The sequence below is a fragment of the Podarcis gaigeae genome (genome assembly GCF_964106915.1).
Source record: "Podarcis gaigeae genome assembly, chromosome: 17".
Taxonomy (NCBI): Eukaryota; Metazoa; Chordata; class Lepidosauria; order Squamata; family Lacertidae; genus Podarcis; species Podarcis gaigeae.
In genome coordinates, this window is record NC_139694.1 from 18,776,088 (window position 1) to 18,804,020 (window position 27,933).

General features: G+C 42.3%; 2 long non-coding RNA genes across 2 annotated transcripts; one reads left to right on the forward strand and one right to left on the reverse strand.

Moving 5' to 3' along the window:
- Positions 1–1,032: 1,032 nt before the first annotated feature.
- Positions 1,033–17,292, forward strand: LOC310835406. Its single transcript, XR_014559645.1, has 3 exons — positions 1,033–1,269; positions 2,914–2,981; positions 15,903–17,292. It is a non-coding gene; the product is annotated as an uncharacterized lncRNA (long non-coding RNA).
- LOC310835413 lies at positions 14,012–27,933 on the reverse strand. The gene is made up of 2 exons (XR_014559652.1): positions 27,896–27,933; positions 14,012–14,457 (listed from the first exon to the last, which is right to left on the reverse strand). It is a non-coding gene; the product is annotated as an uncharacterized lncRNA (long non-coding RNA).

Consider the following 27,933-nt stretch of genomic DNA (forward strand, 5'->3'; position numbering starts at 1 on the left):
CTTGTGTGCTGGTTAAACGACCCTATTGGGCCGCTAGTGGTCCATGGGCCTTAGGTTGCCAATCCCTGTTCTATATGTTAGGTCCGCAAGCTGTGCATATTCCATCAGTTTAAGTTGTAATTCTTCTTTGGTTGCGACTTTGCTTGTTTTCCATTTTTGGGCTAAGCAAACACGAGCCACAGTAGTGGCACATGTAAATTACCTTTTCTGACAACTGGGAATTTCTGTCTGATTATCCCCAACAAAATGGATTCTGGTTGGGTTTTTTTGAAAAGTACTTTTTTTCAATTCATTATGAATTATTTCCCAATAGTCTTTTACCATTTTACAGGTCTGCCACATATGATAGAACATACCCTCAGTCTCATTGCATCGCCAACACTTATCTGATTCAGTCTTATACATCTTAACCAGTCTACTCGGTGTTAGATACCATTGGCCCCAAAGACTTTAAAGGCGATCACCAACGCTTTGAATTGCCCCTTGAAGCAAACGGGCAGCCGATGCAGATGTTGCTGTCCAATCAAGGATGTGTTTATGAGTGCACATTTCCTTCAAGAAATACCCAAGGCTCCACTGCAGGGAGAAATGTGGATCCTTTGGGATAGGTGTTGAAGACAGTGTACACAGCACAAGCCATATGGTTTTCTCTGGGCTGACAAAGAGCACAGCAACATTCTGCCTTTCTTCTCCCTTCTAAGAAAGAGCTGCTCTCCCAAGGAGGTGTGAGAATGAGAGTCTACAGAAATACCCTGCCTTGCAGGGGGAGTTCAGAGATAGTTCACTGAGTCAGGGGAAACTCTGCCTTTACTCTTGTACCAGGTTTTATGGAAGGAAATTAAAATATATATACTGTCTGACACCATGGTGGAATGCTTGGAATCTGAAATATATAAAGTCTAATAGGATTTTGGCCAAAGCCTAGTGCATGGTCCTACATCACGGTTTTACAGATTCTTTTTCTTTCTTTTGCTATGCTTTACTACAGGTTAAAGAGGTTTACTGCTGTTTGGTTTCCAGAACAATGGCTGTATAACTTCTGATTTGTGTGGATATTGTGAACTGCACTTGTTTCCTGCATGTTTGAAAACCCCGACATTCATTACCGTCCTTCCTCAATAACCTCCCGACTTCTCGACGCAAGGCTATATAGCAATGCAAGCTCGCTTTAAGCACACATTTATATACTGAGAGCAGCTCTGCTCATTTTTATATCTTTAAATGCCATCTATTTGTGCCGTGCCTTGAAGATGTAAAATGCTGTGTGCGGTAAGTGCTAAGTTATTATGGATTCCCTCTTTCTCCAAAGCACTTTGGGAAATCAATATGTTACTCAGAAAGACTGCATTGTCTCGGGCAGATCTGCTCTCTCTTACAGCTGAATGATATAGGACTAAGGGCTTGCCATACCATCCTGACTTTCCAGATAATACAAATGGCAAATGGGTCATTCATATATATATTATATTATATTATATTATATTATATTATATTATATTATATTATATTATATTATATTATATTATATTATATTATATTATATTATATTATATTATATTATATTATATTATTATATTATATTATATTATATTATATTATATTATATTATATTATATTATATTATATTATATTATATATATATATAAAACCACAGCTCGCCCCTATACACGAAGCCAAGCCAAAGCACAACTAAGTGCAATACAGCCATCTTCTCAGGAAAACTCTTCACAAAGTTCAAGAGGTCAAGACACAAAGGCTTTAGCAACTAATCCACACCTAATGACCCACCTAAGTGGTACTCAGGATATCACTCAAGAAATCACTCAAGGTATCTCTCAAGTAATTAAGGAACAAAAGAAGAAAAGGCACACTGGCCTGGGAACTTCCTCTCTGCCCAGAACATTGGAGGCTAGACACCACACCCCCTCTACAGTATTTATAGGAACTCAAACATTGAGATCCCGCTCTGTTCCAGTAACAAGAAGCCGAAAGCACCAGCCTGAAGATGACGAGTGAGACCTCGTCGAAACGTCGCCTAGACACCCCAACTTTTACACGGGAAGACACCCGAGGACACCAAAACCTGCATTCCTGTACCCGTGAAAATCTACGAAAGCATATATATATATATATATATATATGGGTTAGCTCAAGAGCATAATTAAGGGCTGCCTATCCATTCATTTACTTTTTTCAAAAAAAAAGAGCATACCATCATCTGAAATTATGCAAAAAATAAAACAGAAAAACATCACCCAGGATTTATCTCTAGGGGAGAACCAACAACATGGGAAATGGGTTCTGCAATCTGGTTATATATGAGCTATCTCTTGGTGATAGATGGTGCATAGTTTTCACCATGACTATTTTCACCGATATATTTCTCAAATAGCATGTAGCAGACCCTCCAAGCATCCCTATTTTCCAGGGACAGTCCTGGATTTACAGATGGCGTTCTAGTTTCTGATTTCATCCCAGAATGTTTCCACTCCCTGCTCATCTGTATCATACCCTCCAACATTTCTTCAATGAAAATAGGGGTGTGGTGTCTCTCACTAAAAGAAAGCTCTCACTAAAATAAATGAATAAATGCAGGTATAATTAACACACACTGAAAAGAATGATGGGCTTTTTGTCTGACAGAAGACCAGTGACTCAAAAAACAAAACCCAACAAAGTGCCTGTCAGCAAGCAACTGACAAGCTGAGCTAGCCTTGTAAATTTCAAAATGTTGTGGTTGTCAGATTTCTGCCTCTTACACATTTTAATACCACACGAACTTTTAAAGAAGGTGGGCTACAAAAGAAAGGCACGGCTTCATTCGTTGTTTTTGGCCTCTGTGCATGCAGATTGATCTGAGATGAGGGTGGGAATCTTCTTCTGCCAGATTTTAATATATTTCCCCCCTTACAGATAACAAAACAATTAACACTAAGATATTCCACTGAAAGAGCTGCAGGAGAGATGCATAAGCAAAATAGGTAAGGATCTGTGTTCATTTGATAAGGGTGGGGATTGGCTGCGAAGCCTGATGATGTCATCCTTGCACTGGTTTTATTCGACTAGCATGACGAGAGAGGCTGCAGAACAAGAGATGAAATGTGGTTGTATAGGAATGACGGCATGAATTGGCTGCTCAGTGCATAGAGATAGCTGGAATTGTGCTCAGCAAGCCACCTGCTATTCTGAAATGTAGGCAGATTTCAGGCCCATGTTCATTTTGTTTTTACAAACTTTCTGAATTCCTAAAATGTCTGAATGCTCTCAGCCATGCTCAGAGTCCTGAGTCTTTTACTCTGAGCCTGTATCTGTAGGTTGGGTCAAAGTCTTGAGATTTACGGAGCTGCTCTCCTCGCGGAGCTTGTGAAAATTGCAATCTAAATCAGCTCCCCAGATGGTAGGTCATTAACAATGCAGGAGGACAGGATGCATGCCCACTGGTGTGTAACACCATGGATATAAACTCCAGTGCCTGAGAGGGAGATGCAAATAGCTTTTCCTCTGTCTTGTGAACCTACAGCCTGCTGCCACCCATTTATTCATTTGTGGCACCATTTGCACTTCATCATGTGTCCATTGAAAGACCCCCGGAGAATTACCTTAATGTACGAGAGGTGAGAACCAAAGTTGCCAACAGTAGTCTGGAAGGCGCACACTTGCAGTACATACTGGCAATGAATGCCACAGTCTCGATTGCTTGGATGGGCTCCATTTTAAAGCTCTACCTGGCAGCCCAAATTCATGAAGCACTGTGTGGCAAGGCATCCCCCCCCCTAATCTTTACTGACAGCGTGACTTTATTGACAACAGATGTTAGAGGTTTGGCATAGGCATTGGGTAGACCCCACCCCTTACGGCCCACATGCCAGAAGAACTTGCGTTTTGGGTTCAACCAGAAATGAAAGATTCCCTGAGCTACATCAAGGGGTAACTGCCCCAATGGATTGCACCTGGGGAGTGCTGTGGCCCTTGTCCAGACAGAAGCATCTCCCATGGTTCTTTTTAATGGGACACCACATTTCAGAGGGACCAGGCAGAGGCTACTAACTCCCCTCCGATCAAGACTACACCTATCCAATGCCCAAACCACCAAAGTTGTGACAATTGCTATGAGTATGGCGAAAACCAGACAGAGTCAGACGGAGCCAATTTGCCAACTGGGAAAATTCCAACCTGGTGTCAGGAACTGAGCAGAGGAGGAGGAGTGGTGGAGGGTGGAGTTAATGTTAGGGGCTGGGGAGAGGATAAATGGTGGAGATGGCCTCACCATCCTGACACTTCCAGGGTGGAGGAAAAGAAAGAGAGTATACATTTACAACAGGGGTTTGTCAGAGGGCACAGCTGAGAGGCAGATGAGGGGTAAAGTTGGGAAACAATGGAAGAGGAGGAGCAGGCAGAGGTGGAGCAGCAGCTGGCTGACACATTGTCACAAGAAAGCATTACAGACCCTCCATCTCCTAGAACCCGGCGAGCCTTAAAAGTCGGATCTGTAGGTGCTGTTTCCAAGTGGATGGCCAAGTGGAGAAGGAGGAGCCAAAGGAGAAGGAAGAGTGTGGACGTTGCAGATTCGAGCCTCACCAACACCTCCCACTTTTCCTTCCAGGTAAACTGGCCCCTTTTAGCCTCCCATCACTTGTTTTCAAACGGCTTCTGGAAAACAGAGCAGTGGACACACCATGGAGCTGCTGTTTTCTGAGTCTGTGATGTGCAGATTCCTGCTGCCTGGACCTCGCCTCCCCCCTCTCCATCTTAATTTGAGCTGCGCCTCAGCTCCCCTGGGGGAACAGAAAGTATGCTTCCTCTGAGAATTCTTCTGAGAACATTGCTTTGAGAATGTGCAAAGTGTAGAGTTTGCCAGAGTGGTGCATGCTCTGGTTATCACAGTTCGTTTCCGGGCACAATTCAAAGTGTTGGTCCTGACCTTTAAAGCCCTAAAAGGCCTCGGCCCAGTATACCTGAAGGAGCGTCTCCACCCCCATCATTTTGCTCAGACACTGAGATCCAGCTCTGAGGGCTTTTTGGCGGTTCCCTCACTGTGAGAAGTGAAGTTACAGGGAACCAGGCAGAGGGCCTTCTCGGTAGTGGTGCCTGCCCTGTGGAACACCCTCCTGTCAGGTCAAAGAAATAAACAACTATCTGACTTTTAGAAGATATCTGAAGGCAGCACTATTTAGGGCAGCTTTTAATATTTTATGAATTATTGTATTTTAATATTTTGCTGGAAGCCGCCCATCTAGCTGGGGAATCCCAGCCAGGTGGGCGGGGTATAAATAATTTATTATTATTATTATTATTATTATTATTATTATTATTATTATTATCCTAGAGTGCACAGTACACCAGCACTGTGACCTCACACCTGATGTTTGAAAGAGCTCCCAATGTGAAAATTCCATTTTAAGAACGACTACATAGCATGTCTGAAAACCCCGCTTGAATGCTTCCGGGCACAACAACAAATCTGTTCCCTAAGTATTCCCCTTTAGCATTGTGAGTGCTGCCCAGCTCCCAAAGAGCCAAGATAGAAAAGAAGTGCCTTGAATGCAGAAAGCGTCACTTATCCCACCATCTGCTGAGCGAAAGAGCGAACCCCTTTGCCATCCAATAGCAATCAAGAAGAAACGGCATTCTGGTTTTATGTACCCTGTAATGTCATCGGGATGAGGCAACAGCAGTGGCAGCCGCCGCCGTACTGCCACCGCCACCGGTGAACAGATATGGCCAGGTCTTAAGATAAGCCACCGCTTGAATCATTTGCTGCCGTTTCTGAAGGCGAACCTGAGCGATGCTAAGAGATAGGGAGAAAGTCCTTGGGTTAAGCTGGCATGTGCCAGTGAATTAAAGGCTGGCGCTTGCGACACTGCATTGCAGGGGAGCTTTTAGCTGTTCGAAGCTGCCAGCTGATGTCTCTCTAAGCATCATTGCCAAGAAGCCAAAACTGGAAGCAGGTGCGGGGGTAGAGGAACTGAATGTGGTGGTTGGGAGAGCACGGGGGGGTGGGGGGTGGGAGGTGGCGGCCGGGAGGGGTGTGTGGAACGGATGAACAGAACTTCTGTTGTTAAAATTCTGTTGCCTTCATTAAGGCCTAAACAATGCTTTGCTTTAAACTTGGAGGATATTTTTAGCCTGATAGACTACTGCAAACCCAGTCTGACAATCCTCTTACATTTATGCACTGAACTAAAAGGCTCCCCTCCGCCCCCCACTCCTCCAGCAGAGCCGCGGATTGTCTAGCAGAATGTTGTATGCTGATTATAGCAGCTTTGCTCAGGAGACGGAGAGCATCTGCTTCTTAATGTGCCCCCATCGTCCCCCCCAGCCCCCCCAACCAAACTGCTCTTTGGGAACTTCCACCTCCCTTAGCCCAGGGCCTGGGAAAAGAGCCTCTTCCCAACTCAAGTCTCCGTCTTCACCGTGCCATGTCACCAGTTCAGCCATCGTAGCATACCACCTCCTGATAAGAAAGAAGGCAGGCACCAGCAATGCCAAGAATTTGCATTCCTTTCAGAGGCAGAAACAAGATGTGCCACTCATGTTTGCAGCCAGAGAGATTCTCCATTCTCCCTTACGCTCGGCTCAATGGCACTCACACGGCGGGTGGAGTGGGGGGGGCGGAAAGGCGAGGGGAAAGGGCAGGTATATATGTGTAATTATAGCAATTGTACTAGACAAGTAGTACCTGCAGCAGAATGTTGCAGTACAGAGGGCTTGTGTTCAGCATTGCAGCCAGCCTCCTAGGACATTCCATTCTACCCTTTGCCCCCTTTTCACACCCACTTCTCAACAATCAGCATCCTATGACCACTCAGGGTGCCCAGTCCTCACTGAGCTATTTCCCCACCTGAATTTTGATTTTAATGATTTTGTGTGTTTGTGAGTGTGTGTGTGTGTGTGTGTGTGTGCTTCTGCAAACCTCCAGTTTCTCCCGAACCTGCTAATGCTTCTCCTGTGTGCATGGGTGCTGCCATTTTGGTTAGATAAGGATCCATACTGACAGGAATGCATGACGAATATTAGCAGGGAATCTATCACTGCAAGCGGCCAGTGTATTTCCTAAGCTTCATGCCCATCACTTCTTGGGGACTTCCAGTTTTCATTTTGTTGGCCAAATAAAACAAGGCCCTTCTTTAAGTTGCCTGTTGAGCATTCTGTTAGCTGGAACATGATGCCTTCCATGAAAATCGAGGTATTAAAATGGCATTTGCTATGCCTGGTGGAACGCATTATCACAGGAGACCAGGGCCCTGCAGGACTTGACATTCTTCCGCAGGGCCTGCAAGAAGAAGAAAAATAATTTGGATTTGATATCCCGCTTTATTACTACCCTAAGGAGTTCTCAAAGCGTCTAACAATCTCCTTTCTCTTCCTCCCCCACAACAAACACTCTGTGAGGTGAGTGAGGCTGAGAGACTTCAGAGAAGTGTGACTAGCCCAAGGTCACCCAGCAGCTGAATGTGGAGGAGCGGGGATGCGAACCCGGTTCACCAAATTATGAGACTACCACTCTTAACCACTCTTAACCAGTACACCACACTGGCTGTTCTGCCTGGCCTTCAGTCTGGGTCCTGTTTGACCCCCCCCCATGGGACCCTGTAAGTTACCTCTTTGGCCCTTTTATTGGCTCATGTGGGACCAACATCGATAGCTGGCCCTGATGAATACTTGAGGTTCCTGGCCCCTATGGTTTTAATTTGTGGGCAGTCATTTAATTTTATCCTGATTCTAATTTTTAGTCAATTGTTTGATTGTGTTTTAATGTATTTGATATTTGATGTTAGCTGCCCTGAGCCCAGTCTTGGCCGGGGAGAGTGGGGTATAAATAAAAAAATTGTACAAAACAATCATTAAAATGATGGACCACTCATAGAAGTATCAAACAACTGCAGAGGCCTGTTGGCATTAAAAATGTCTTCAAGAGTTGACACAAAGTCACATGCGATCATGCCTGCCAAATCTCTGTGGGAAGAGTGCTCCGCAAGATGGCACTGGCAACTCTAAAGGTCTGGCTTCTGGTTGAGGCTAGTTATAGAATCATCGAGTCATGGAATTGTAGAACTGAAGGGACCCTGAGGATCATCTAGTCCAATCCCCTGCAATGCTGCTTCTTCTTCTTTGGCGATCACTCGTAGCCGAGTCAGATTGTCTTCCATAAACACAGTTTTAACAGTGAATCCGTAAGTGACTGTGGAGGCCAATTCTGGATCCACACATCCTTCCACAGTGGGGACATAGGTTTGCGGGTGGGAGTTGATGATGGTGAGGGTTTGCCAAGTGTGCCTTCCTCTTTGCACTTTTCTTCCTTTCATCCTGAGTTTGAGCGTCTTCATAGCCCATTTACAGATAGGTAGCCGTGTTGGTCTGCCATAGTCAAAACAAAAAAAATTCCTTCCAGTAGCACCTTAAAGACCAACTAAGTTAGTTCTTGGTATGAGCTTTCGTGTGCATGCACACTTCGTGCATGCACACGAAAGCTCATACCAAGAACTAACTTAGTTGGTCTTTAAAGGTGCTACTGGAAGGGATTTTTTTTTTGTTTTTTCATAGCCCATGACACCTTTGGTAAAGGCTGTTCTCCAACTGGAGTGCTCGCAATGCATGTGGGGATTGAACCTGCAACCTTGGCATCATCAACACCATTCTCTTATCAACTGAGCTATTCAGTGGTTGGGCTTCTCTAATATGGGGGGACAAGTAACAGACCTTCTCTGGCTGCTCTTAGTGATTGAGCGGGAATATAAGGCTTCAGGTTGTCCTTAACGCTATCCTGAACCCAAGCTGCTCTTAGCTAATTACAAGCAGGAGTAGCTCTTGAATCACTTGTGATAACAGGAGCCGGATTCCATATTCTAATATCGTTCTTTTAATATTCTTTCATGGGCAAGGGTTTTTGGCTGAGTGATGGAGCCTATGAACCACCGTGCAAAAGGGTTAACCTGTACAATGTCTGCAAATGCGACCATGTGCCTTTAAATGCTAGTCTTTTATTTCACGGCACTCAAGGAAGCATTCGGAACACTGAGCACTTTGCAAGGGTGTCGTCCCCCCCGTGCACATGAATGAGGTTGATTAAAAGCTTCGAACAATGAGTGTTCTAATATATTTTTTCATATATAAAATTTAAAACCTCAGCAAAGTACAATAGCTTGGTAATAAAGTCATGAAACTGCTAATGGGATAGGTTTTCTACAAATGAACTGACTACCAAACACAGTAATAAGAAGGCTAATAATATAGTTATAAAAGAGAGGGAGAGAGAGGTAATGCAGCCAGGGCCTATTAAGTGAAACTGTAGATGAAGAGGACTTATGTCATCAGTCTTTGAATTTTGTACATTTTGAACATCATCCAAAAATTATAATCCACCGTTTGAAATATTATAGCAGTGACGAGGGAGAAGTGGTCTCCCCCGCTTGGCCCTATTACAACCTTATGGCCTCAAACATTCACATCCTACTGTAAATATATCATGTTCCTTATGAAGAACCTTTTAATTCCCCTCCCCCTAGTTCTTTTTGGTTTTAAAGGGTCTCTTGCTAAAAGGTTAGTGTCTGGGCAAAAGAAGTCTCCGTTTGATCTTTCCTTCAATGTGCATTATTCCACACTAACGTCCTGATTGTGTTCAACAGGACTTTCTCCCTTGTATGTGTGTATGAGTTTCTACCCTGAGCTGTTTGGTATACAACCAATATCTTCCAAACACACTGCAGCAGAGGTATTTCATCATTTGAACAACCCACACCTTTTGAAGATTTCTAAGGAGTCGTGCTTCTTTTTGTCATCGTGCTATGTCAGCGTCATGCAATGGGCCCTGGAAATAGCATCTGAAAGCAACGCTCCATGACTTGAGACTCTGTAGTTGGAGGGGGATTTCACTACATGGAGTCTTGCATCCTTGTCATTCATGTGCAGTGCAGTATCTGCCCTGACTCTGATCAATGGTGCAGGTTGCAGGAGATAATACTGCTTTGCCTTGGGTGGGTTGAAGGGATCATATATGTCAAGGGATGGGCTGGATCAGAAGATTGGGGAATGTAATCACAGGAAGATCAGTTCCTAACAGAATATTCACGCCCCCCTGCTTCCAGCATTTCCAGAAGCAGATAAACAGGCAGACACAGAAGCTGCACAGTTGAGAGAGGAGCTACCCAGCTATGAGATAGTAGCTAAGCAATCAGAAGGGAGGGAGCAGCTGAGTGATACATCAATCGAGAGTGGGGGGGGGGTCCCCTCCCTTCCCCCGAACTCGGAGGTCTAAGCACGTCAGAGAACAAAGGATAGGCGGGGAGGGGGAAAGAACTTCCTGTTGTCATGCTTCTTGCTGCGGAAGTGGGGAGGAGTCAGAGTAGGCAACTGATATCCTTGCAGAGGGTTGCCTTTTTGTGCTTGTAACAGAATGCTGTAATAAAAGGACTATAACTCTACCCAATGCTCGTTAATTCTTATTGGTGAGCCACCGGAAGGGAGAGGGGAACTCCCATACTTGACAATATATGACCTTGGTTGTAACATGCTATAATTGCTTACTTTCAGGGTCTGCAAGAGCAGGGCAGGCCACTGAAAGAAGTGTCAACAATGTCTAGGCAACATGATGACCATATATATGATGACCATGTAATAGACAATCTTTATAGAATTCCTTCAAACCATAACAAGTTCAAAATGAAATCTTTAGTCTCAAAGTCTATGAAAATCTTTAAATGAAGCGAGGTACCAAACTTTATACGATGAAAGACAAGCTGTGAAGCTTTGTGTATTCAACAATATGATATCCAACACTGAACAGTGATTCTGGATATTGACTACTGTTTCATAGAATTCTTCGTCAGTGTGGTGGGAGGATATAGAATTGCTTCATAAACCAATCTTATAATAATGACTACATTATTACATGAGCACTGTTCCACAGCATTTGATATTTTCATTTACATACTTTCATTCAAAATAAAATGGGTTTCCTACTCTTTTCTGGGAGGAAAAAATGTGAAAGTAGATATCAGTATATATAAATCTTCTGAACTCTTTTCTTCCTTTTTATAGTCCGGATAAGCCTCCAACTATGAGTTATTCAGAAATATTATACGAAAGAGAGAAACTCTCCTTCTCTAACAGGGTCTGACTTCATATTTATTGAGACAATGGAAGGCAATATTAAAGTTTTTACAGTGCTGAACATTTCTTCTTGGCTCCTAACCAAAGGAAAATGTGGCTTTAATTCTGTACATTTTGTACAATGGGCCTTGCTAGCATTGCACGTCATGTTTCCTGCAAAAATGCTTTGTGTTACTTTTACATCATTAAGACTTTACTTTTGTCCTTCCACAGTCCGTGGAATTCCATCAACACCTGGTGTTTGTTCATCACATTTTATAGAATGATTGGAGGGGGGGAGGCAGCGGTGAGAAACAAGGTATATTCTATAAGCAAACAGAAGAGATATGGACAAAGTAAAGGAATGCAAACAGGATGTATAAATTCTAAAGCCAGAATTTCCTGTTAGCGAAGATATATAGAACTAGAGTCATAGTTTCAACTGGGAAGAAGCCAAAAGGAAATAAATAATGGCATTTCAGATTAGTGCATTAATGAAAGTGGCAGCTAAAATCAGTAAGGTTACATAACTCTTTGCTGGAACATAAATAAGAGCTTCAAGGTAATGTGGATTCACAAAGAGTCCTCTCGTTTAGATGTTCTCAAAGGACTCTGGCATTTAAAATTTAAGACTGTACATTTAAAAGAAGTACGTGACAATAAGTGGCAGGCCCTGGTTCAGTTTCCACATTGTACTGTGCCAACTGCTCCCAAAATGCAGAAAGGGGTTAGGGGTATTTTTACTCTTAAAAATTGGTCAATGTTATGTTTATCTGTTTCCAAGCTTAAGTTCCATTCTCCACATTTCGGCATTTATTTTTTTTTAAGCCCCCATGAAATTTTTAATGTGAATATCCCCTAATATTGCAGTTACCCCCAAATATAATACATTTTTGCAATCGTTTCCCCATATCCTGATGCATTTCTGTATGCTATTTTCACTACTGTAATGCATTTTGGACCATAAAGAAGGCTGATCGCCGAAGAATTGATGCTTTTGAATTATGGTGCTGGAGGAGACTCTTGAGAGTCCCATGGACTGCAAGAAGAACAAACCTCTCCATTCTTAAGGAAATCAGCCCTGAGTGCTCACTGGAAGGACAGATCGTGAAGCTGAGGCTCCAATGCTTTGGCCACCTCATGAGAAGAGAAGACACCTTGGAAAAAGACCCTGATGTTGGGAAAGATTGAGGGCACAAGGAGAAGGGGATGACAGAGGACGAGATGGTTGGACAGTGTTCTCGAAGCTACGAACATGAGTTTGACCAAACTGCGGGAGGCAGTGGAAGACAGGAGTGCCTGGCGTGCTCTGGTCCATGGGGTCACAAAGAGTCAGACACGACTATATGACTAATCAACAACAATGTATTTTGTATGTCGTTTTCATGAATATATGCATTTTTGTGCACCCATTCCCCTATACATATATTTCTGTAAACATTATTTGGCTGGAAAATTGCACTGCAAAATTTCGAGAAGTGTGCATTTTGAAGGATGGTTCACATATCTGAGAAGGGTTTTGATATGTGTGAATTGCAGACTCTCCAGTTTTCCCTATTTTCCAGGAACAGTCCCGGATTTTCAGAGTCTTTCCCAGTTTTCTATATGATCCCAGAATGTCCTGCTTTTCCTTAAAGGTAAAGGTACCCCTGCCCGTATGGGCCAGTCATGTCCGACTCTGGGGTTGTGCGCTCATCTCACTTAAGAGGCCGGGAGCCAGCGCTGTCCGGAGACACTTCCGGGTCACGTGACCAGCGTGACGAAGCTGCTCTGGCAAGCCAGCACCAGCACAGCACACGGAAACGCCGTTTACCTTCCCGCTATAAAGCGGTACCTATTTATCTACTTGCACTTAGGGGTACTTTCGAACTGCTAGGTGGGCAGGAGCTGGGACTGAAAGACGGGAGCTCACCCCGTCGCAGGGATTCGAATCGCCGACCATACGATTGGCAAGTCCTAGGCACTGATGTTTTACCCACAGCGCCACCCGCGTCCCGCTTTTCCTTAGGCTGTCCCCATTTTCATCATAGAAATATTGGCCGGTATGTTAGGATGTCCCTACCTTCATTGGCAAAATGTTGGAGGTTATGGACCCTCGAGTCCAAGAGATAAGTAAGTAGAAACCTTTAGAAGACATCTGAAGGCAGCCCTGTATAGTTTTATTATATTTTTTTATATGTTGGAAGCCGCCCAGAGTGGTTGGGACAACTCAGTCAGATGGGTTGGGTATAAATAGTAAATAGTAAAATTATTATTATCATAATGGATGAGGATGTCCTTATTTTCATCAGAGAAATGTTGGAGGGTTTGGAATTGTGGAGAGTAGGGAGTGCATTAAAAGGTGAACTGATCTGAATTTCTCTCCCATGACTTATTGTCCTCAGTTTGGCAGTTTGAGGCTAAGGCTATAAGGCTATAGCTTCAACCACATTATGTTAGCTCTTACACCATATACACAGTAATGCTTATTTCTGAGGCATGCCTAAATCACTGGCCTGAACCAGGCTGCTTCCTGAGATCCAAATATCCTGCCCCCAAAGTCAAATTGATTAAGAGCAAAGGCAGACATGCAGGCACAGTCTCAGATTGCTTGGGGGGGGGAACCTGGGAGAGGAGGAGACTTAGGACTCAGCTACAATTGTAAAGATTGTGCTATAAATATGCAACACTAGATGGTGCCAGAGAGCAGGAAATTTTAAAACGCGGTTTTTCATAGAAATTTTTTTTCTTTTGTTATAACAATCTAATTTCTGACTTATTTATAGCAGGGGTTTTCCTGTGTCTAGATCCACTCTTAGGCAGTTGTGGGAAGGCAAGGACCCCGAATCTTGCAACTGCCTCATAGAGGCAAGACCTACCAAAGAAGAGTTGCTGTGCTCATACCCTGTACAGATCCTGCCCCCCCCCCCAAAAAAGAGTTAACTTCACCTGCTCTGTGTGATTTACTGCTGGGTTCCTCCTGATAGCGATGAAAATCCACCTGAACACAATGCAAATCCCTCCCCAGCTTCTTCACACTGATTATTGAAACTCAGCGCCCCTATCCATATGGTTGACTTTCCAAACTGATTAAAGCAGAACAGAAATTAGTAAATAATAGTTGTAGCAGATCCATCACAATATCACACACAGATCACACATTCTACATTTGCTTAGGCCCTCTGAGAGCTTCTGGCCTGTAGTACTGAGAATATATATGATTATATTCTTCTTCTTCTTAGTCTTTTCTTTGTTAGACGCCCCACTGCTGATATCAACCATTTCAGATATTCAGTCTTGTCTACGTCTTCCATAAACTGTTTCTTCTCTGTTTCAAACTTCTTTCACTCCAATGATTAATAGTCTTGAAATGCTTTCCTTCCTCACTTCCTAGTAAATGAGAAAATAGGGGAAGGAATTGGTGAGATACGGTATTCACAGTATCCAACCCAGACTAATTAGCAAGGCAACCACAGATTCAATACAGATGAAAATATGTCAGAAATTTTGAACCAGTACCAAGACCTTTACCACATCTGCAGAGGGTTCCAACAAATAGATTATTATTTTTAACACAGTTTGATCCAATTCTGAGGGAGAGTGAAAAAAATATGCTAGTTTGTTTCAGGGGAATTTGGTTCATATACAGTCTAGAGATCAGATTTCCATATGGATGTCTACACCTAACATGGTGTCCTTCAGTTGTTGTTCGACTTTGTCTGGCTGCACCCCCTTCACTCCATGTTTCTTCTAGCCCAGGTCATAAAGGAGATTTACTCTTACACATTCCAGTTCCCACCAGCACCAGCCATCTTGGCAATGGTCAGATATGCTGAGAAAAGCTGCTGTTGTTGTTACATAAAATTTGAACACTCCCAAAGGAGCTCAGGGTGGCTAACAACAAGTAACAGTCACAGATACCGACTCGGAAAGATCTCAGCTTAAGAGGCTTGCTGGAAGAGAAAGGTCTTCAGTAGTAGCCCAGAAGGCGGCAGAATAGTGCCCGCCTAATATTCAAAGGAATTACCGTATTTTTTGCTCTATAAGAATCACTTTTCCCCTCCTAAAAAGTAAGGGGAAATGTTTGTACGTCTTATGGAGTGAATGCAGACGGTGCAGCTATCACAGAAGCCAGAACAGCAAGAGGGATTGCTGCTTTCACTACGCAGCTATACCTCTTGCTGTTCTGGCTTCTGAGATTCAGAATATTTTTTTTCTTGTTTTTCTCCTCCAAAAACTAGGTGTGTCTTGTGGTCTGGTGCGTCTTATAGAGTGAAACATACAGTAAATTCCAAAGGCGCCACAAAACTGAACACCCAGGTGCTACATTGTGCAGAATGGACCTTCTGAAAGAAGGTATCTGCAGGAGGACTTCACCAACAGAGCACAGTGAAGAGACAATCTTTCAGGTATCCTGGTCCCGAGGTGTATAGAGCTTTGTTCCCCCCAACCAACACCTTGAACTTAGCCTCCCATTCACTATTCAAGGGGTTCTCTCAACCTGCCAGCTAATTGGGGGGGGGGGCATTGAGCAACAAAAGGAGAAGTGGGGGGGGGGAGACTCATTGCACTAAGGGGTCATCCTTGTGTGGACTTTCACTAGCAGGACTAGCTAGCTGAATTTCACCCAATGGGATAAATTGAAGTAGGACTAATGCTTGATACAACCAAAATGTGTGTGTGTTTAACGAACTGTTAAATACATTTTATCTTTCTTGACTGTGCAATATGCAGAACTTAACTCCACCTTTTTGAGTGCCTCAAACTTCAAAATGCAATTGCATCCCAAAGATTGAACACAAGTCATTGCAAACTACTTTTTGTTTCATTTGCAGGGAACGCAAGTCTGCCGAGACGTTTTCCCTTCCACTTTGACTTTCTTGCAGAGGAAGATGCTGCAGTTACACACTCTGAATGATAAAAAAGCACTTTCCTTCCTGGCTGAAATCCAGCTGGGCTTAAGTTTTATTTTGGAGTTGTTGTATTTACATGTGGTGATAAGATAAAAAAAAAATATTGTTAAAAACAAGCAAGGGATTTCAACACTGGTGACTTAATTCAATTTTCTTGGACACTGTCAATATTTCTCATAGCAAGAGAGAAATGGATCTCCACACTGTCTTTGCACTGAAAGGGAGCTTTTAAAAAAAGGATTCCAAGAGCTGTCCAGTACAAAATTGTCTTTGGCTCTTCTCTAGCCACAAAAAGGCTGGCCAAACCAATTTCATTCACATTTTATTTTAATAAGACCCAAACAACAACAAGAAAGTCCCTCTGAGGCTCACAACTTGTGGGCAAATATCTAACCTGAAGATGATTGAAAATGCCTGGTTTATTGCTATCCCCAACTGGGAGTTTCAGAATGGGAAATACTGCTTTGAAAGCAACAGAATAAGAGTTGGCTTGGTTATGTATTCCTTTTGAAGCTTATTCCCATTCACTATGTTTCTACTTCCTTGCAGCTGACTGTGGGCAAAGGCCTAAATTTTATTTAAACTCAGTAGGCCTGAGCTTAACTTGTATCTAATGAGGCAGCATACCCTAATACAGTGGAACCTCGGTTTCCGGGCATCTCGGAAGCCAAACGTTTCGGTTTTCAAATGCCGAAAACCTGGAAGTAATTGCTTCCGTTTTTGAACGCGCCTCGGAAATCGAACAGCTTCTGAGGCACATTTTTCACTTTTCTCCATTGAACTTGCTGACAGCCCTTTGTGCCTTGGTTTTTGAATGTTTCGAAAGTTGAATGATCTTCTGGAGCGGATTGGGTTCAAGAACCGAGGTTCCACTGTAATGGCCTGCTTTTTGGTGTTGCTGAGAAGGAACCAAATCCCTCGGGTTTTCTTCTGCTTGTGGTTCACATATCCCCTGCTCAGAAAAGGAATAAAGGAAGAACTGAGTGTGCTTTTTTTTTCTGTCCTTCAGTGTGGCCCCATAGGTTACAAATTGACTGGGGTGAGAGGCAGAGTCTGTTTATGCCCATTTGTTTTAAATAGAAAAGACCCTGATCCGCTTTATATTTAAGGGTACAAATACTCTCTCCCTGATGATTCTTAGAATTTGCCACTCTTCAAATGTCACTGAAAGCCCCCACATTCACAGGGGATGAATTGGCCCAGTTTAAGCATAGACACCAAAGTTCTATTTTGAGGATGAAATGGAAGCATGGGATGGGAACAGGAAGCACAAAGCCCTTGCAACTGTTTCCCCGCATTTTGTAATGTTGAGAGTGACTCAAGGATACAGGTTCTTTTCCTGTAGCCTCCAAATCTTCAGTCTTCCTGAGAATTATCCTCAGGAATAAGAGGAATTGAGAATATTGCACTGGGCTGAGGGTTAAATCTCTGGTTAGTGCACAAATACATATACATAATAAAAATATATTACAGTGGTACCTCAGGTTAAGTACTTAATTCGTTCCAGAGGTCCATTCTTAACCTGAAGCACCACTTTAGCTAATGGGGCCTCCTGCTTCCGCCGCGCCACCAGAGCACGATTTCTGTTCTCATCCTGAAGCAAAGTTCTTAACCTGAAGCACTATTTCTGGGTTAGCAGAGTCTGCAACCTGAAGCGTATGTAACCTGAAGTGTATGTAACCCGAGGTACCACTGTAATTTCAATCAATGATAAGATAAATTTATGTCAGCAAATTATTTTTGCAGATACAAGGAAAGTTTGTACATCGTAGCAGATTTGTGTTTCCATTTTAATACCAGTGATTAGAATTAAGCTTTCAGGCATTTCTTCAAGGTCGCTACCCTGCCGTATATTTCCCAGTTCTGCATGACACCATTGAGTTGCACTGATGAATTTAACCTTCCTTGGAAAACTGCCTCTATGAGACAATCAATAATACTAATTATACATAGACCACACACAATAAGAATCCTACTGGGATAAATGTATATATTAATAGAGGTCATGTAATTAAATCTCCCTAACATAGGCTAGAAATGTACCCAATTAAAATGGGGAAACTTAATCAGGAGTGGCATTAGTAATTGGAAGAGAAGATAAAGGCTAATTCTGGATTATGGGTGAAAAGTATTGTGTATTTGTTGCCATAAAGAGCACTTTAAGATGACATTTCACAGTGATCTTTCCCCCCCTTATTGGTGCGATTCATTGTTGAATGAAATGAGGAGTATTGTAAATTGGTCTTGAACTTATATTGCTTTTTTCAAATGAAACTTGCATCAACACCAAAAGCAATCTACTTCCAGCCAACAAGGCAATCCAATATTTTGTGAAGTGCCACATGCACAAAATAGATTGAATTAAATTCTGCTGCCCATTTCTTAATCATGGTTAATTGATTTGGAGTGGGCTACAGGTTTGTGCACTCACTTTCCATTGCCCTTCCTCCTCTCTTTTCCATGGGAATTCTGCCACCCATTGGCTTCTCTGCATTAGGTTCAACACTTCTGATATGAGTTGCCATATGGACATCTTCGTGATTTTTGGAAATTCTGCCCGGACGTTATTTCCGATGGACAAATCCCAGATATGTCCTGGAAAACCTGGACTTATGGCAGCCTTGGAAAGAAACCACAGGCATATCCATAGGGATAACTTGTACTTGCCATCCATTTCTATGTGCATATCCATGTGAATGTGAAAAGGAAAACAGAAGAGGAACAAATAATTTGAAAGGTGGGAAGTACTATGCTCTGGTTATGTTAACTTGACAGGTACATTTGTATTTTCCCCCGTTACACATTTGACTTGAAAATGCTGTATTTAAAAAAAATAATATTTTTTTACAAGGCAGGCATTTTGCACACTAAAGTAATTCTGGCTAGAGCAATCCTGACAAATTCATTGTAAACATAACAGGTTTCTGACAGGTCTTGTTTAAGACTAACAATTCAGAAAATTACTGCAGTCACTGTTTCGGTAAAAATACAGATTATATCATGGTTAAGACATACAACTTTAAGGAGGAGAATATGCTGAGGATCTTCAAAAATGGATATTAATTCACTGAATATTCATGTGATGTACAAAAGAGACCACTTAATGACTTGATACCCAGGTGACGAGCACCTGAACGGTGCAAAGATTATCTTCCTTGTCAACTATATTTAGGCTTTTATTATATTACTCCTCTGAGTGCTGACTCATCAGAGCAAGTTAAAGATTCCTCTTTTTTTTGCAGTGTAACTGTGGAATGCTAAGAATTGGGTGTAAATGTTTTACTGCCCACTAAGTAAAACTGCTTCTTGAAAGCAGAGCTGGCTCCAGGTATGTAAGATAGACTGACATGCTATTTATCTATCATGGCTAGGACCCACCTGCCATTTAAATTTACCACAATTCCCTGGAGTAGTGCAAAGCCAAGGACATTCTGTGTAATTTAAATGGGGGGGCAGCTTACAGACCCAGGCACACTTTCAGGGACCCCAGGAACGGGGCCAGTGGCAGACCCTTCTAGAATTCAGAAGACCCTGAAAATATTCACCTTTTTGTACCCTGTCGATTCCTTGCTTCTATGGTGGCAATTTACGTCAATGCCTTACACCTTTAACACTATATATTTAGGACTAATGCTGTGCTGATGTTACTCTGATAATACTGTGACACTAGACAATATCATATCCATGAGAATGATTAAGAAGGTTACATGCAAGAGAACCGGGTGTACAGTGGTACCTCGGGTTAAGAACTTAATTCATTCTGGAGGTCCGTTCTTAACCTGAAACTGTTCTTAACCTGAGGTACCACTTTAGCTAATGGGGCCTCCCACTGCCACCATGCCGGCAGAACACAATTTCTGTTCTCATCCTGAAGCAAAGTTCTTAAGCCAAGGTACTATTTCTGGGTTAGCAGTCTGTAACCTGAAGTGTCTGTAACCTGAAGCATCTGTAACCTAAGGTACCACTGTATTATAATGGAATGTGTAGACAGATACTCATTGAAGGAAAATTGGTACCTCTCTCACATTATGATCTGCATATAATTTTTCTACATAGATATACTGTCTGAAGGGACACTGAGAATATAGACCTGTGGAAACTGGATTGTTGGTCTGTGTTGTTCTGCTCAGAAGAAATGCCTCATAGTGCAAATACTTTAGGTACAATTATCCATTCTATGTGATCCTTCATTTTGTGTGCCTAATGTTCTAACCGGAAGAAATGGAGGCAGTGAGAGATTTTACTTTCTTGGGCTCCATGATCACTGCAGATGGTGACAGCAGTCACGAAATTAAAAGACTCCTGCTCCTTGGGAGAAAGGCGATGGCAAACCTTGACGGCATCTTAAAAAGCAGAGACATCACCTTGCCCACAAAGGTCCGCATAGTTAAAGCTATGGTTTTTCCAGTAGTGATGTATGGAAGTGAGAGCTGGACCATCAAGAAGGCTGATAGCCAAATAATTGATGCTTTTGAATTATGGTGCTGGAGGAGACTCTTGAGAGTCCCATGGACTGCAAGAAGATCAAACACATCCATTCTGAAGGAAATCAGCCTGAGTGCTCACTGGAAGGACAGATCGTGAAGCTGAGACTCCAATACTTTGGTCACCTCATGAGAAGAGAAGACTCCCTGGAAAAGACCCTGATGTTGGGAAAGATTGAGGGCACAAGGAGAAGGGGACGACAGAGGACGAGATGGTTGGACAGTGTTCTCGAAGTTACAAACATGAGTCTGACCAAACTGCGGGAGGCAGTGGAAGGCAGGAGTGCCTGGCGTGCTCTGGTCCATGGGGTCACGGAGAGTCGGACACAACTAAATGACTAAACAACAATAACAACAAATGTTCTAAGAAGTGAGTTTACCAGCAAGAAGTGAGTTTACCAGGAAATAGGCAGAGGGCCTTCTCGGTAGTGGCCCCCACCCTGTGGAACACTCTCCCATCAGATGTCAAGGAAATAAACAACTATCTGACTTTTAGAAGACATCTGAAGGCAGCCCTGTTTAGGGAAGTTTTTAATGTTTAATGCTGTATTGTGTTTTTAACATTTGGTTGGGAGCTGCCCAGAGTGGCTGGGGAAACCCAGCCAGATGGGTGGGGTATAAATAATAAATTATTATTATATTATATTATATTAAGACTGCACCCTTGATTTGTGACCCTCGCCTGCAGCAGTTTTATAGGCCCTACTATTCATCTCAAGCGTTCACATTCTTGCAGCCCACTGCCATTTACAACTGACCTATTCTTGGAAGATGACAAAGAGCTCTTTATTTAGCCATCCCGACAGGTGAAATACTTCTGCATTCCTTTCCCATTATGTCTTAAGCCACTGCTGGGAACAGGAAAGGTGCTGAGTTGCTTACATACCTGGCCAACGCCGTGCAATTTTGAACCTTGACAAGCTAGTTTAGGGCTTCAGCTAAGCAGCCAAGAATAATGTCTCCCTTGTAAAGACACAGAGAAGAAGCCCGCAGCTGCTTGGTAAACGCAAGGGAGATTGTATGCGCCGCGGAAAAAAAGTGCTCGTTCATGTGCCCCTGCCATTCCTAGTGCAGTCACGTCAAACTGCACATGACATTGTGGAAAGAGGAGCGCAGATTTCAATTGTGGTAATGTATATGCAGCAGGAATAGAGCAGGGGAGCATGACCGTGACAATCTATCTCCTGTAGATTAATGTCGGGAGCAGGCAGGTATGTCATAAAGCATGGCTTGATAATGCAAAGAAACCCTCTCAGTGTTTTCCTCATTTTCCATTAATGCTTTGTGCCTGCCTGCAAGAGATTCTCAGGAGACGTAAGGGCCTATTGCTTTCAAATGTTCCCTCTGACCCAGAGAGTGTCAAAAACGTCTGAACGCATGCAATGCTCTTGTTAAAAAGGGGGGGGGGAGAGCACCCCTAATGCAATGCAAATGCAGATTGCAGGGAAATTCCAGCTGAGAAAATGAGGCCTCGTATTTCTAAAACCATATACATGTCAATGGGCCATTATTCTCCAGTTTTAAATGTAATTGCAGCACAGCTTGGAATGGGTTCCCGAAATCATAAAATATACCTAGGAGCAATGACTGAATCTTCCAGAATATTTTATATTTCCCTCCCTGTTCCACATCCTCCTCCCCCAGCAGAAGAATAGAAAATGGAAGAAGCAGGGAGGGAGGGGGAGGGAGGGGGGCAAAGATAAAAAGGAAAATCATATCCTTTAGTTCAACTTTCAAGGGAAATACATATTGGTCTGTTTCTTAACAGCCATTTCATCGTCAGGGGTTCTGAAGTCTTTCTTCAGAATAAATCTGTCTTGGTGCAGTTCTGTATGACAAATTATTTCCAGGCAATTAGGAATATTTATAATTGTTTTCTTTGCTAGATGCTTTCTTCCATTTCCAAATTTTCTTTTCAAGCTGATGTTTCCTATAAAGCCTGTGCAACATTCATTTTGAAAGGATTTTCTTTTTTAAAAAAGTTATGTGAACCACGGCTGCAACCACCTTTTTTTTGATAAATTTAACATGTCCGTAGTGCAGCCTTTATCACCAGAACTGGTACATTTTAAGGTATCATTATTTCATTGTGGCTGCCTCCCTCCCTGCTCAGTCTTTCTTGGGAGAACTCCAAGAAACAGCTCCTATGATTAAAAACAATGTAGATTAATACTGCAGTAGTGTTGAGCGATGGTATCCTTTCTGTTTTGCCCCCTTCCTCCCTCTCCCTCCCATCTCTCCCAAATCCATTCCTTTCTGCAAATAAATATGCTTGGTTTGGTTTTATACTTGAGCCTCTAAGATGGAGAACACAAAAAACAGAAGGTTTCTTGAAGGAGAATATTTGGCAATGACCAGTTTGGAGCCAGGATCATTAGATGGCTTATATTCTTCACTTAAACCTAAGCTATAATTTGCTTTTTTATTATTTTATTTATTAGACTTATTTACCACCCTTCATCACAAGATCTCAGGGCGGTTCACAGGATAAAAAAAATACAAGGCAAGACCACAAGTAAATAGTTAAAAACAGAAACAACAAAACAACTAGCCCTCTTGCTCCTACCAGCCCATTTAAAAGGCTGTAGATTATTAATCAGCCTTATAAAACCAAAAATGCTAATACAAAATACAAATTAACGTATAACACTTAAGAACAATGTGAAACACCCGCGCCCCAAAAAAACCCCCAACACCTACCCAAGTTAAAAACCTTATTAAAACCATAATTTTAGCACAAGGGGGCTGTGGTCCATGCCTTCATTCCACCCCCATTGTTGCCCTCAAAGGAACGAACCCCTTTGGTTTCTCCCCTTTCCGAATAGTCATTTCACTGTTTAAAAACATGACAGTGTGTGAACAATGCACACTTTGTGGAGAGTTGGGTTCCAAAATGCTTGTTTACAAAGCTATTGTACTATCAACTTTACTGGATGCTTGTGAAACATGGAACACTTATATATACGCCATCTCCAACTCCTTGAAAGATGCCATCAATGGTGTCTCCTGAAATTTTTACACATCACTTGGGAAGACAGGCAAACTGATACCAGTGTACTGGAAGAAGCAAAGATCACCAGTGTCGAAGCAATGATTCTTCAACATCAACTTTGTTGGACTGGTCATGTTGTGCGGATGCCTGGTTATCATCTTCCATAACAACTACTCTAGTCCCAACTTAAAAATGGAAAGTGTAGCACTGGTGGGTCAACAAAAGAGGTTTAAAGACTGTCACAAGGCAAATCTAAAAAAATGTAGTATAAGCACCAATAATTGGGAAACACTGGCCTGCGAGCACTCCAATTGGAGAACAGCCTTTATCAAAGGTGTCATGGACTTTGAAGACACTCAAACTCAGGACACAAGGGCGAAACGTGCTAAGAGGAAGACATGCTTGGCAAACCCTTATTGTGATCAACTCCCACCTGGAAACCAATGTCCCCACTGTGGAAGAACGTTTGGATCCAGAATTGGCCTCCACAGTCACTTACAGACTCATTGTTAAAACCATGTTTATGGAAGGCAATCTTACTGGGCTACAAGAAGAAGAAGGGTTCAGTAACCCAGAGCGTAGTACTGTAGCTAAATTTGGCTTTTATCCGAGAGGGCGGTTTTATAGAAATGTACTATTCTTTAGAGAAAACCTTGCCCAGTTTTATAGATAGTAGCAGCAGCCTAGGTGAGCCGAGTAATTGCATTAGGCATACCTCACCTTTTGTTGCTTGACTGAGGAGAATATGGGGTCAACCCCACGCTGCTTTCAGAAGGGCTGTTAACTACCTGGAACCTTCATCTTCCTTTAATTTATATCATAGCATAAGCATAAATTCCAACCTTATCTGTTTTTCATCGAATTAAATTTCTGTCACTGTAACCCTGAGGATAGACAAAACTATGAAATGAACTTCACTCTAGTCTTTGAACATGTTTTTTTTTCCTTATTCTTTTTAAGCACACAGATAAAAACAGTCTCCTCAGGACCTAGAGCCCTGTGGTAGTTGATTAGTCCCTGCAGTAGGGAAAATTAAATTCTGTGGTTGAGACCCAGCATGCTTGGCTGGTTTAATAATGTGATGGCCACCATCCAATGGCTGACAACCAAGAACGAAGGTACTTTCTGTTCTTTACTCCCTCGTGCAACACCTGAAAATCCTGGGGCGAATCAAACAGCAAATTAAATCTTTCTTTAAAAAAACACATATACACACATACACACACACAAAAACCACCCTCACCTGCAGAGCATGTATAAGGAACTAATTTTAATTCTTTCAAGCTGAAGTCATTGGGATGGAAGCCCAAAAAACAATGACAAAGGTAAGTTCTTTCCAAGTTTTTTTTAAAGTCAAAAACAAAACAAAAACCCCACACCTCCCAATGGCTCTTTACAGTTTAGCTTGTTTATTTCTGCTTCCTGCTCTGCAGAAGCCAAGAAACTCACTAAAAGCAATCAAATCCCACTTTTTTAAAAAATAAAAGAAAGTCAGTCTTCATTTATGAATGGAAGTCTGTTGCTGCTCAAATAGTATCTGTAATGTTTTTATTAGCTGAAACTTCCCTTATCCCCTTTAAATATCTTGTGCTCCTTCTGCATCAAGTGTTGACAATGAAAGGTCCATGGGCCAAATTCATCTCGCCAAGATGCTCCCCCCAGAAAAAAAACTTTCCCCATTATCTCGTTGTACAGCTATGTGACTTGGTTGCTGTAATAGCCTTCGGCCTGGGAAGACAGACTTGGTGGCCTGGATACATCTTACCAGCCTTAAACTGTTGATCTGCCTCACTGCATCCCATTGCAACGATGTATATTAATAAACTCAGTACAAATACAGTGCATAACTGAATTACTTTATGCTAATGTTCAGTCACAGGAACAATCACTTCCATTCGTTGCTATCTAAAACATGCCTTGTGCAAACTAGGGGAATGATGGGGAAATAAAATTTCCAGCTACTCACTGCATGAAAACATGCAGATGTGTGGGTTATATAAATGGGGGTTGGTAGGGCAACGGTAAAGTGAAAAGGGGAATTCGGTCTACATGCTGATTGGAGATGCGTGGAAAACATTTGCTCAACATTTTTGTGGCTTCCATAAGATTTTTTTAAATATTTTTTTTTTACAAAACGCTTCATTTCAAATCCAAGGCACATTTCACAGGAGGAAAACTCCCACTCTGACTCAGGAATTATTTTATGTTCCTGAGAAAATAGTGTATTACTTCCTAAGAAAAACACGCTTGTTGTTTGGTCTATGGCATAATAATTTGCCTCCTTTTCCAAGGAAAGTCATGTTCTTGAATGGAAACGGGAACATTTTGTTCTGGGTATCATATGCTTCCTGTGAAAACTGGTGGTGTGATTAAATGCACTGTTAATTGTTGCGAAGATTGTGCTGTTGTGTTATGATGTTGTACTATGATATGGTTTGCAAAATTGTTCTATGACTGAGAATGTGCTGAGCATCTTCCAACCTCTGAACTCGGAAATCAGGAGCAAAAACTTCCCAAATGCCGAATGCTAGTCATTGTAAAAGATCACAGACATTTTCCATTTAACCCTCCAAGCTGGTCCCATAATAGGATATACCTTTTACGAATATTCACAAAGGTCTCAGAGTCTTCTATACATCTCTCAAATGTTTTGTTTTCTCTGCAGTCAACTTGTCTATCCAGCACCTTGATAAACTATTTATTTCTTATTTATTTGTATAAGCATTCCCCAATGGGAGCTTGGGAGAGTTAAGAACTGACCATGTTGTAAACAACAACACAAAGCAAACCAAAACTATTTTTTACCACACCTTCTTTCTTGATGTAATGTGAAGTTTCTACTGCAGGACTAGCCAATGTGGTGACCTCCAGATGTGGAGCCAGCATTGCTAGTAGTCAGGAATGATGGGAGTTGTGGTCCACAACATCTGGAAAAGACCACATTCACTGCCACTGCAGCACACCAGCAAACACACAATAGCTCCAGTCACAGTGGTTCTCAACCTGTGGGTCCCCAGATGTTGTTGGACTACAACTCCCATCATCCCTGAGCTCTGGCCTTCCTAGCTAGGGGTGATGGGAGTTGTAGTTCAACAACATCTGGGGACCCACAGGTTGAGAAAGGCTGCTCCAGTGGCTAGTTTTCTGAAAATTCAGGATATGAGAAGAGGCTAACTCATAAGAGGCAGTGTTGCAGCGTATTTTGTAATGACTTTCCAAGCAGAAATGACTGCTTTGGAAGGGAAAGGGAGCACTTCATCAAAGGTATAGCAGTCGAGGGCTATGATTCCGATTGCTAGAAATGTTTTAGTGCCTTCTCTATGGAAGTTGGTACTTAATAATGTGATCACAATTACTTGAAGGATCATCTGAAAGGCTTCTCGTTATACTGGTCCCTATATGATACACATCCCAAGTTTTCCTTTTTATCTGGTCCAAAATATTTGGATTTGAACAATGGGTTTATTTGTCAACCTGCTTTATAGCCCAAGAATTAATGCAACTCTGCTAACACCATCACTGTGGAAAAGCGAAATATCATCTTTTGCAAAGGGGATATGAGACACACAGAGAAAACAGTGACACCAGTTTGACTCACTCAAGTAGTTTGTGGCAAAGCCAAGAGATTGAAAGCCGATCTTTTGATTCTTCATCCAGCACTCTTATGAAAAGAAAAAAGAAAAAAAAAACACCAGCATGTCTTTCCGTTTTAATCCTCTAATTGGTTTCAGTATCTGTGCCTTGCTTTATAACTAAAGCAAGTGAGACTTTTTTGAATATTCTATTCAGGCATGTTTTGCCCTGCTTAGGTGGTGTCCTTTAAGTTTGTCCTGTCAGCTTTTCCTTCCCTCTGTTTAGACTTAATGGCAACATCAGCTTTCCTGCCAGCTTGAATAGCTGGAGTTAGACATACTCTCAAAGGTGTTTGTTAGTGCAGTCATTCCTTGAACTCTCAGACCTACCGGCAATGTTGTTTTCACAAGGGTGATTTGCATTCATTCTGGAATGGCGTCCAGTACGTGCCTGCGACTTAAAATGTGCCTCTTGAATGAAATAGACGCCGAGCCTCTTAAGAATTCACCCAACATAATTAGATACACCCAGGCTCCTCTAAATGTTATCCAAAGGCTAACTATCTGATGCTTAAATTGAAAAAGCTCATTAACTTTAAATACTGCTAAAACAAGTGGGGGGTGAGTAGAGGGAGACTCAGTGGAGATAATAGATTGGCTATGAAGTGTTTGTTGAGGCTAAGGCTAATAATCTAAAGTTGACTTGCCCATTTGCACAGCTTTGGGATTCTCCGTACCCCGGAACGGAAGGTTGCATGTTAGGAGCGATCCTGCTGATTTGCTGCATTCTGCATACTCATTCAATGTTTAGCAATAAAATGGATACAATTGATCCAGTTATTTGAATGATAACTGAGCAAAAACGACCTTGCATCTACCTTGCTGAAACTCAGCGTGTCTGGGTG